Below are 8,717 nucleotides of genomic sequence, written 5' to 3'. Positions count from 1 at the left end.
TCGAAAATGGCAATTATCGGGCTTTGTGAAATGCAGAAGGAGTTCTTTGTGATGGGAGGGATCTGTGGACAATTTGAATGCTGCCATATGCTGTTTATTCCGTGTTGTTTCATGGTGCATCCGGTAAAGTACAGCAAACAACATATAAGAGCCTGCGTCTAGTTCTTGAATACACCTCATTACAGAGCAGCGGCTGTGCCGTGTTGGAATGGGGTTTGTGCTTATGCACAATGTGATGAGCTGCGGACACTTCCTATGACCCCGACACATCCAGCATATCTCACTCTCTCAGTGTACACACATTGGATGATGCATGCAATTTTAGAGGACAGGGTCTGTGGTCTATTGAGATGGGTTAGGACGGTGAAGCCTCTGACATATTTTGGTGACGAGACAATTTAAATCCTACTCTCTGCCTTCTCATTTGTATTAAGAACCTGGCATCACAGCGCATGAAGGTCTTCTTTAGTACAGTATAAATTGTTATAGCCCAGGTACTTGGATCACTCCTCTATAAACAATATCGGTGATGTCAGTCAAACAATGTTTTGCAAGAGATGCCACTTATATGACATTTTAGGTACAATATGGTTGGGTTCAAATAAAGGTGCAATGACACAGCGGATATTACCATTATCCGGTATACGCGGGTTGATGCCGGCCTAACATTGTAGCAGAGCGGGGTTTTGCTGGCTGCATGCCTAGCGGCCGGGGGCGTGCCGGGCTGTGAGCTAATTTTTTGGAAAAAGCTGCGTCTCCAGCGTGTGCATGTGTGTGTGCGTGTGCGGCTACGAGCCCCAGTTCAACGCTCAGAAGGCCGTGATAACTGCAGTACCCAGCAGAGGGCTTGAATCGCTATTGAACTAGGGTGGGAGTGAAAAATTCCATCGCAAAAAGACCGTGCGGGAGTTAAAAAATCAATTCACAAAAGATGGAACTTATGAACTCGTGACTGATGCTTCCGCAAACAGAGGCATCTATTTAAAGTTGGCATGGATGTAATATGACGAACCTGATAATACTATTTCGCTTTTCAACATCTTAGGCCTATAAAGTGAAACAGAATACATTAACGCGCGCTGGGATAGGAGGGAATTTGATCCCCAGAGGGCTTTCCCTGAATGGTTTCTGAACGGCGTGGCATAGCCGCGCCAAATTTGGCATAGCTGTAGAAAATTGCATAGCAGATTACTTGACATACCAATTTTAGATTACCTTGTACGGTGGCTGACCTGTGACAAGTCAAAGTAAGCCCATAGTTTCAGCGAAGGCAATTTCTAGGGAATCGTTCAATCTGATACGACAACAGAGTGCTTGACGAAGACATACATCTCTGAGACGCTTTGCTAGGCACCGCAAATATTGAATGAGCAAATTACGTTGGCCTGAGGTCGGGTATGAACGTCAGACCAAGGCGAAAACCAACCTGATTTATTACTCTAGAGCTTGCTGTATGAGTTAGTTTCTGGTGCTCATTTCGAATTTACCGACAGCAGAAACCGCATCATACATCTTCAATTGACTTCTTAGGGGTCAGAACAGGCCATTGACCTAAGATGACCCGGGTCCAACTTTTTGTTTTAGGAACATACTGCCTAGCGTAACCTTTGTCGCTTGTTCAAATGCAAAACTCGAACAATCTTGTATGATTTTGGTCACCATGTCCTTCAAAGGGTCAAACAAGGCCAATGACCTCAAATGGGCTTGTGACCTTTTTCTTAGAGACAGTTGCCTTGGTTCTGGGTGCGCTTTGGAGACCAAACTGGAATTTGACTTTGACCTTTTTCGACTTGAAGGTCAAAACCTAAGAAGCTGAAACCTTAACCTAAGTGAGTTCGCGTATAGGTCAAGAGACCCTTAAATTTGGTGCCTCTAGCTATCCTAGTTCACGAGATCTCAGAGGGGGTTCAGATTAAACCCCCACACCCGAGCGAAGGGTGTCTAGCCGGCCAACCGGGCGCGTATTAAAGCATAGTAATGTCATGACAGTATTATGAGCATAACAAGTTATTAACACCAATAATTTGATGCTGCACTTTTCAATTCCCTTCCACAGCACTTTTAAAACAAAAAAGCAGAGGAATTCAATAACAATATAACAACAGAAAATTCAACAAGCATAAAACACTCAAACAAAAAAACAATATTGGACTCCTACACATCAGCCCATTACCAAGTCAAACACAGTATACATACTTCTGGGTTCTGTCAAGATGGGGTCAGGGAAAAAAACATTATGTCATTGTTTCTTACAAAATACTAATGCTTATTTCCATGAAAGTAGCCTATGCCTAACCTAAGGAGGCCTTACATCATCTCATCCTGTATAACCTGTTTGTATCACAGCGGCAGTTGTGAGTCACTGATTCTTGCACGATTCCTATTGCCACTTGCCATGCACTTGACCAGTTTAACCTAACTTAGAGTAGCCCATATGATGAACATCATCTCAACTCATCTATCTGTTGACCTAAAGCTAGTTTTTGGCTGGTTTCAACTTGAATCTTTATTCAGTTCATTTGTGAATGCTGGTTGACATCAGATTAACTTGCCAACACACAAATCAAAACACTTGAAAGCACTTTGAGCAACTTATTTTCATTGTAATGGTTAACCTATGTAAATGGCAATAATGGGTATGCTGCCCAACACAATCTCTCTTCTCCAAAAGAAACATAACTTTAAGATGACCATGCCAGTATTGCTGCTTGCCTTTTCAGCTGCAGCAAATGCATTTATTTGGGCTTGTTTATTCACATTTAATCACAAAGTTTGAGATGTTGGCTTCACATTTTAAGTGAGATGGTCTGACTGTTATATACTAATATTTAATCATATTGTAATTGCTATGCAGTTTAGATTATCTCTGTGTTAAAGACATAGTGCATATATACAGCACAGTCATTTGACGTTCAGCAAACCAAGACAACTATAGAAAACATCTGGTTAAAGCAGCCGTGAGGGAGCACTTAAATAAATTTGGGGACAAGTAACCAAAAATATGGAACAAAATAAGCCCATTGCATGCTTTGTGGCATCATAACTTGTCTTACGACAAAACTGGATGGATTAAAACAGAAAATGGCAAACTCTGGTTACCAATCATGTGTTGAAAGCAGGTAAAACAAGTAATTGCTTGGTCTACAGGAGACTCACTGGCTTCTTCTTTCTCCCCCTCCCCCCCCCCCAAACAAATAAGCAGTACTTTTTGCATGATCCGCGGGCAGATAGAGTCATCTCACTTTCCCCCAAATATGAATATCAATCATCCCCACCAACCTACGAGATTTAAATGCGGAACAAGTAAGAGGTGTCCATGCCAAACATATCCAGAAGGCAGAATTTCGCCATCAAACACTTCTGTATTAGCTGCGTCAGGTCTGCCCCAAGGCTCTATGTCGCAGCATTAGCATAGCCTTGGCAGGTAGCCTGGTGAGTCAGAAACTCGAAAGGCTAGATTTATCGTTATTGAGCACCGCCATGAACCAAGGAAACGGTTAACGAAGGCTTAAGAGGGCAAAACTGGCGGTAAAAATAAGCTCCGTGTTTCAGATCACCTCCTTCATTCCCTGTGAATTGTTCACGCTTGGGTGCATATCAAACATGTTTGGGGGGCTGGTGAATTAATCCAATTTATGTTTGACATACGTACAAGTTTGCAGTTGGAGCATCTTGCAGAGAAATTGGTCAAAGTTTTAAGCAACAGATGGTACCTCCAAAGGCAATAAAAAAGAAGGGAGAAATAAAGTGGTATCACACTCGTTTGATACAACCAAAAACAAAAGGAGCTAAATAAATATAAAGACTGATACTTTTCTCGCAGAATTTTGTCATCAGCTGATTTCACTTAAAATCTGGTAATATAAATGCTTAAATGGTAGTATTCATCTGGAAAGTTTAATTTAAAAGACATTTCTTGAACTTTTCACTCCTGCATTTCGGGAGTGGTGCAATTTAGTGGTCAAGTTTCCCCGGCAAAAAAGAAATACGTGGAGTAAAGTTGTCTACCAGGCCTTGCTGGTGTTTGCGCCAGGCTCTGCTTTCGTGGTGTGGTGGTGAGACCAAAAGTATAGGGGATGCGTGAAAACCCTGCATTTGACGCACAGCTGCAGATGTCGGCAATTCTAGGACACTGGTACCCAGGGCTCCTACTATGGTGTCCTTCCCGATGGTCGTACTCTGAAGGTGACCTACAACGTCGCTGATGCCTACTCTGGCTACGCCGCTGAGGTCACGTACGAGGGTGAGGCCCGCTACGACCGGGCCTACGCCCGCCCCCCTTACCACCCGCAGCCCACTTACAAACTCGTCTAACTCGTCTATACAAACTATTCAGTGGTCCCGATTTGATGGATATGGAATCACGGATGACTGTCCCTGTCGCTAATCCGGTTCTGCGACTGGATTGCCGGTCTAATGCCAAAATAGTCATGGTTGTGCGGTAAACACACGTGCCACTCATGAGCAAAACTTAAGTGAAGTTTTATCTTGACCCCTTATCAATGCCCCAACATATAGCCGTCTCGGAGAAGGTCCCTCGACGACGCCTTGTCCCGGCGTCGAGTCCCGCTCTTCCGTTACCAAACGGGAGTAACGGCCACATACCGGTCGGAAGGATTGTGTGCGAAGTGTGTTAGTTGCAAGAAAAAATTGCGGTGGGGCAATTTTGACCAACGACGTGGGCGATATCAAGAACACCGAGACTAGGGTGGTATCGGGTTGATGGTGTGTTGACCGCTCGCCTCCCTCTCACAGCTTACGCGGTGACCGCTGACGGGTTAACAGTGTGCCGGGTGGGGGATGCCTCCTCTCGGATCAAAACCATGCGTGCGATGGCCGGGAATCGAACCCGGGCCAACTGCTTGGAAGGCAGCTATGCTCACCACTATACCCCCATCGCTTGCGATCATTGCAAATGATGCATATAATGCTGCTCCAGTACTCGCTTTTGCTTAAAAAGTGAAAGTGGGCCGGTGAGTGTCAGACGTAGTCATTATACGCCGGTCTGTGGTTCGACGTTTGACGAAATGACGTTTACAAGACAACTATTAACATTCCAATCACATGAAGGTGGGTCCTGGTATGCAAAGGGCGCCTTGGACGTCTCGAGAGAACGCCGAATGGGCGTTTTGATGTCACGTCAAAAATAGTTCCTCAAATTCCGCGAGAAAAAATGTATGAAAGGCACCTAAAAGGATCTAAAAGTAGCGTTGCGTGTCTTACACTATCCTTTTTGATGACATCCTCCTGCCATCGCATCTTCAAATTCCGCCGATATAGAACGTTACGTTACGTTGAAAGGAATGTTTCAGCTTTGAAGATATTGAAGCAAACATCATATATGGCGATGCTCAATGCGTCGATGTTTTTTATTTACGCCATCGCACCTCGAACAACATTGCTTGATAGCCAATTGACCGCCGTTATCTCTGGAGACCGTGCTCACGAACGCCAGATATGAACGTATCGACCATTTTTGTATTCCCCTTGATCGCTGCCGGTAGCGCCGGCAGGAGGGGCACAGGGGGCACGTGCATCCCCTTTAGGTTCCGAGGGGCCCTTTCGGACCCCTCTGGGTCTACGATTGAAACATGCTTTGAGCGCTTAAAGGGCCCGAAAGACCGACCGGAGGTTGTTTTGAAGGGCCTGGCCTTGCGGGTCAGGAACTTTAATGTCCTCCAGACGGCCATGTGCGCTAATCAGGGGCCCCTGAGCCGATAAGGGCTTATATGTCGGTCAGACACCACCAATTAAGTATAGTTGGCACCGTGTCGACATGGCCTGGGGGCCCATTGCCAAGCGGAAACAAAGCAGGAGCCAGCGATTTACATTGTTCGGGGCATCAGCGTCTGTCAGGGGTCCCACAGTGCCTCAGCGGGGGTCCTGTGTTGGCAAGGAGCCCGAGTCGTCCAGAGGCAGTGTTTGAGGAGGCTTGAAGAGCCTGGAGGGCCCACTGGGACCGGCGATCAAGGGCCAAATTGGGGGACTTAATGGCACGAAGTGCTGGTCGGGTCTCCTTACGGGGCTCCAGCCTGCAGGGATGGCCTTCAAGTGACAGTCAGACGGCCCATTGCGCCTATCGAGGACCCCGTAACGATATGGGCCCATATGTCGGTTAGGCACCATCAGCAGTGCATAGTCAGCTCCGTGTCCATGTGGGCCGGGGGTTAACTTCCCAATCAGGTCCAAAGCCGGGGCCAGCGATTTGCATTGGTCGGGGCCCCTATATCTGTCAGGGGCCCGTTGTGCCTAAAGGAGGGTCCTGTGTTTGCAAGGGGGCCCCGAGCCGACCAAGGGCACTGTTCCATGAGGTCTGAACAGGCTCCCGGGGGCCCAGCGGAACCAACGATCAAGGGCCCAGTTGGAGGGCATGAAGGTCCGAAGTGTTGGCTCTAGGTCACGTAAGGAATTGCGGCCCGAAGGACCGTTACGTGAATTATCAGCCAGAGGTTCTTTGCACCGTATGAAGACCCGTGAGACAATGCCGGTGTCTCGGTTGGCCGAACAGTAAGCTCCCTGTCAGTCAGAACTTTGGGCGCCCATTTCCCTAGAAGGGACAAGGCCAGGTCGATGATTTGCATTGGCCGGGCCATCTGCAACAATGCCGGACTTCTGCATCGGTCAGGGGCCAGTGCCTCACAGGATGTGTTATGCCGGCCAAGTCTTAAGTCGAACAGGGGAACATTTGGTCAACGTAGACGGACGACGGGACCTCTTGCGTTGGACGAGGCCCTCTGACAAAAAAATAAAATATTAAGTCTTGTGATGAGTGTTCACGTTGAGACAATGGAAGGGTCCTGTGCCAGTCGAGGCCCGCAATACCGGACGGTGGGTCCTCCAGCCCAGTTCTAGCATGACCTCGTTAAACCGAAGCCCGAGGGCTTTCCGCGTAAGAAAGGGGCCCATGTAATATGATGCATCCCTTTAAGGGTCTCCGGATCGACCAGGTGTCCCGCACCGTGTCGTCAGAATGGCAGGCGGAAGACACCCCGCGGTGGGACGGCCCTTCAGCTCCTGATCGGGAACAAAAATGTTCCCTCTTAGTGTTCTACTCAAAAGACCCCTTGCCTGGAAATAATGGGTCTCATCATTGCTGAAAAGAGTGGGTCGACATGAGATTAAAAACTAACATTGTCATCCCATGTTTGCCTAATAACGTTCATTCTTTTGCAGGATCGATTAGTGGAGCAACCTACGTCGATAGGTTTGAGCCTGCTCGCCCCAAATCTCGCGAGCAAGGACAGCGATAGTCTGGGTTACAGTTTGCGGAAAACCAAACGGCGTTTGCCACTGTAACACCACGCACCCCGCGCGAGAACGACCGTCTTAAAATTGTAGTTCCGAACGCGTTTCGAAATTAATTCGCTTCGTTCAAAGAAAAGACTGGACGTTTTATAAACTTTGAGGCTGTTCTCAAAACAGATGAACAGTTACAGGAACACGAAAAAACTGAAGATGACCCTATCAGTTCTACCGCGAGATCCAAGCCAGCGTCACTTCACGATGCTGTAAATGCCAATGCGTTATTAACACCAATCTAAGAAATCGCACAGCGAAATATGCGCCTCGGCGACCTTCTAAAAGTGCGATTTATCCTTCAGGGGTGCGTTTTTCAGATGCGTCATAACTTTCATCGGCCCGTTGGCGACGGCTTAATATAAACCACAGAACCACCGTTGTAGAGCCGACATGGGCTGGGAGACTGCAACGCTTGGCGTCGAGGTTTATGTTTCTAAGATCTGCTAGCGCGCATGTTCAAAACTACGCACATAATAAAGTTATGACGAAGCTTCATAACTCCTTCTTAACTTCTATCGGTTTAGGAGTCGACTAGACCATTGTAAAATTTGAAACACAAGCAATGCATTTCATGCATTTGTTTAACGCATATTTTTCAGTTTATGGAGTATAAATTTCAGTCAGAATTTATCTCGCGGTAGCTTCTGGCTTCTGTTCAAGTTATACAGGGAAAGGTAGACCATAAATGAAAAGCATGGCCTCAGTAAGAAATGTGCCATACCTGACGATTGTTTGGGGGGGGGGGGGGTGTTTTCCCCATCAGCGGGCTCTTTGTCAACCCTGTGCCCCCAACCGTGCCAAGGCTCTGGCTGCGCGACAGCTGCGTGATCTTGAAATAGTCTCTCCCAAATAGACTGCACGTCTTCGCGAGCGTACAGCTAAACAGGAGGCCTTAGGCAGGGCTTTAAACTGCGTCGAATGATCTTCAATGTTTTTTTCGGTTTAAGCCCCCCAAAATATAAAACACTCCCTTTAAACGTATACTAATTGTGATGTATACCAATACGTACTGTTTCAACAGCGTCATACATGTCTGAGTGACTTTCAGATTGGCAGCGCAAAGTAAGCCGCGCGAGATCGCGCGCGTCGAGACCACAAACAAGAGAGCTTGGAGTCTGAAAAGAAAACGCGACTGTAAATCGCAGGGAATGATCTTGAAAATGACTCTCTAAGTTCAAAACCCCACGCAAATGGGAAACCATTCCCTTTAAACCGGTCACTACTACTACGTTGTGCCTTGCCTTCACTTCGTTTCTGAAAACGCTACTTTTCTTTCTGGATATGAGAGGAACAAAACATAACGCTCTTCACCAGTTTAAAGCGATTGCCCCACCTTTGGGCCATATGTCAAAAACATACCCTCGTGAAACCTCAGGATCATTTGCGTATATTAATAGCACCGGGTAGTGTCATTGCAG

The 8,717-nt window shown here is 46.9% G+C and overlaps 1 non-coding gene across 1 annotated transcript; it reads right to left on the bottom strand.

Annotated features, from left to right (window-relative positions):
• Positions 1–4,828: 4,828 nt before the first annotated feature.
• TRNAG-UCC (transfer RNA glycine (anticodon UCC)) lies at positions 4,829–4,900 on the bottom strand. Its single transcript has one exon. It is a non-coding gene; the product is annotated as a tRNA-Gly (tRNA).
• Positions 4,901–8,717: the final 3,817 nt, after the last annotated feature.

The sequence above is a fragment of the Pollicipes pollicipes genome, unplaced genomic scaffold (genome assembly GCF_011947565.3).
Source record: "Pollicipes pollicipes isolate AB1234 unplaced genomic scaffold, Ppol_2.1 Scaffold_6686;HRSCAF=7923_pilon_pilon_pilon, whole genome shotgun sequence".
Classification (NCBI taxonomy): Eukaryota; Metazoa; Arthropoda; class Thecostraca; order Pollicipedomorpha; family Pollicipedidae; genus Pollicipes; species Pollicipes pollicipes.
This window is presented reverse-complemented; position numbering and strand designations above follow the sequence as displayed.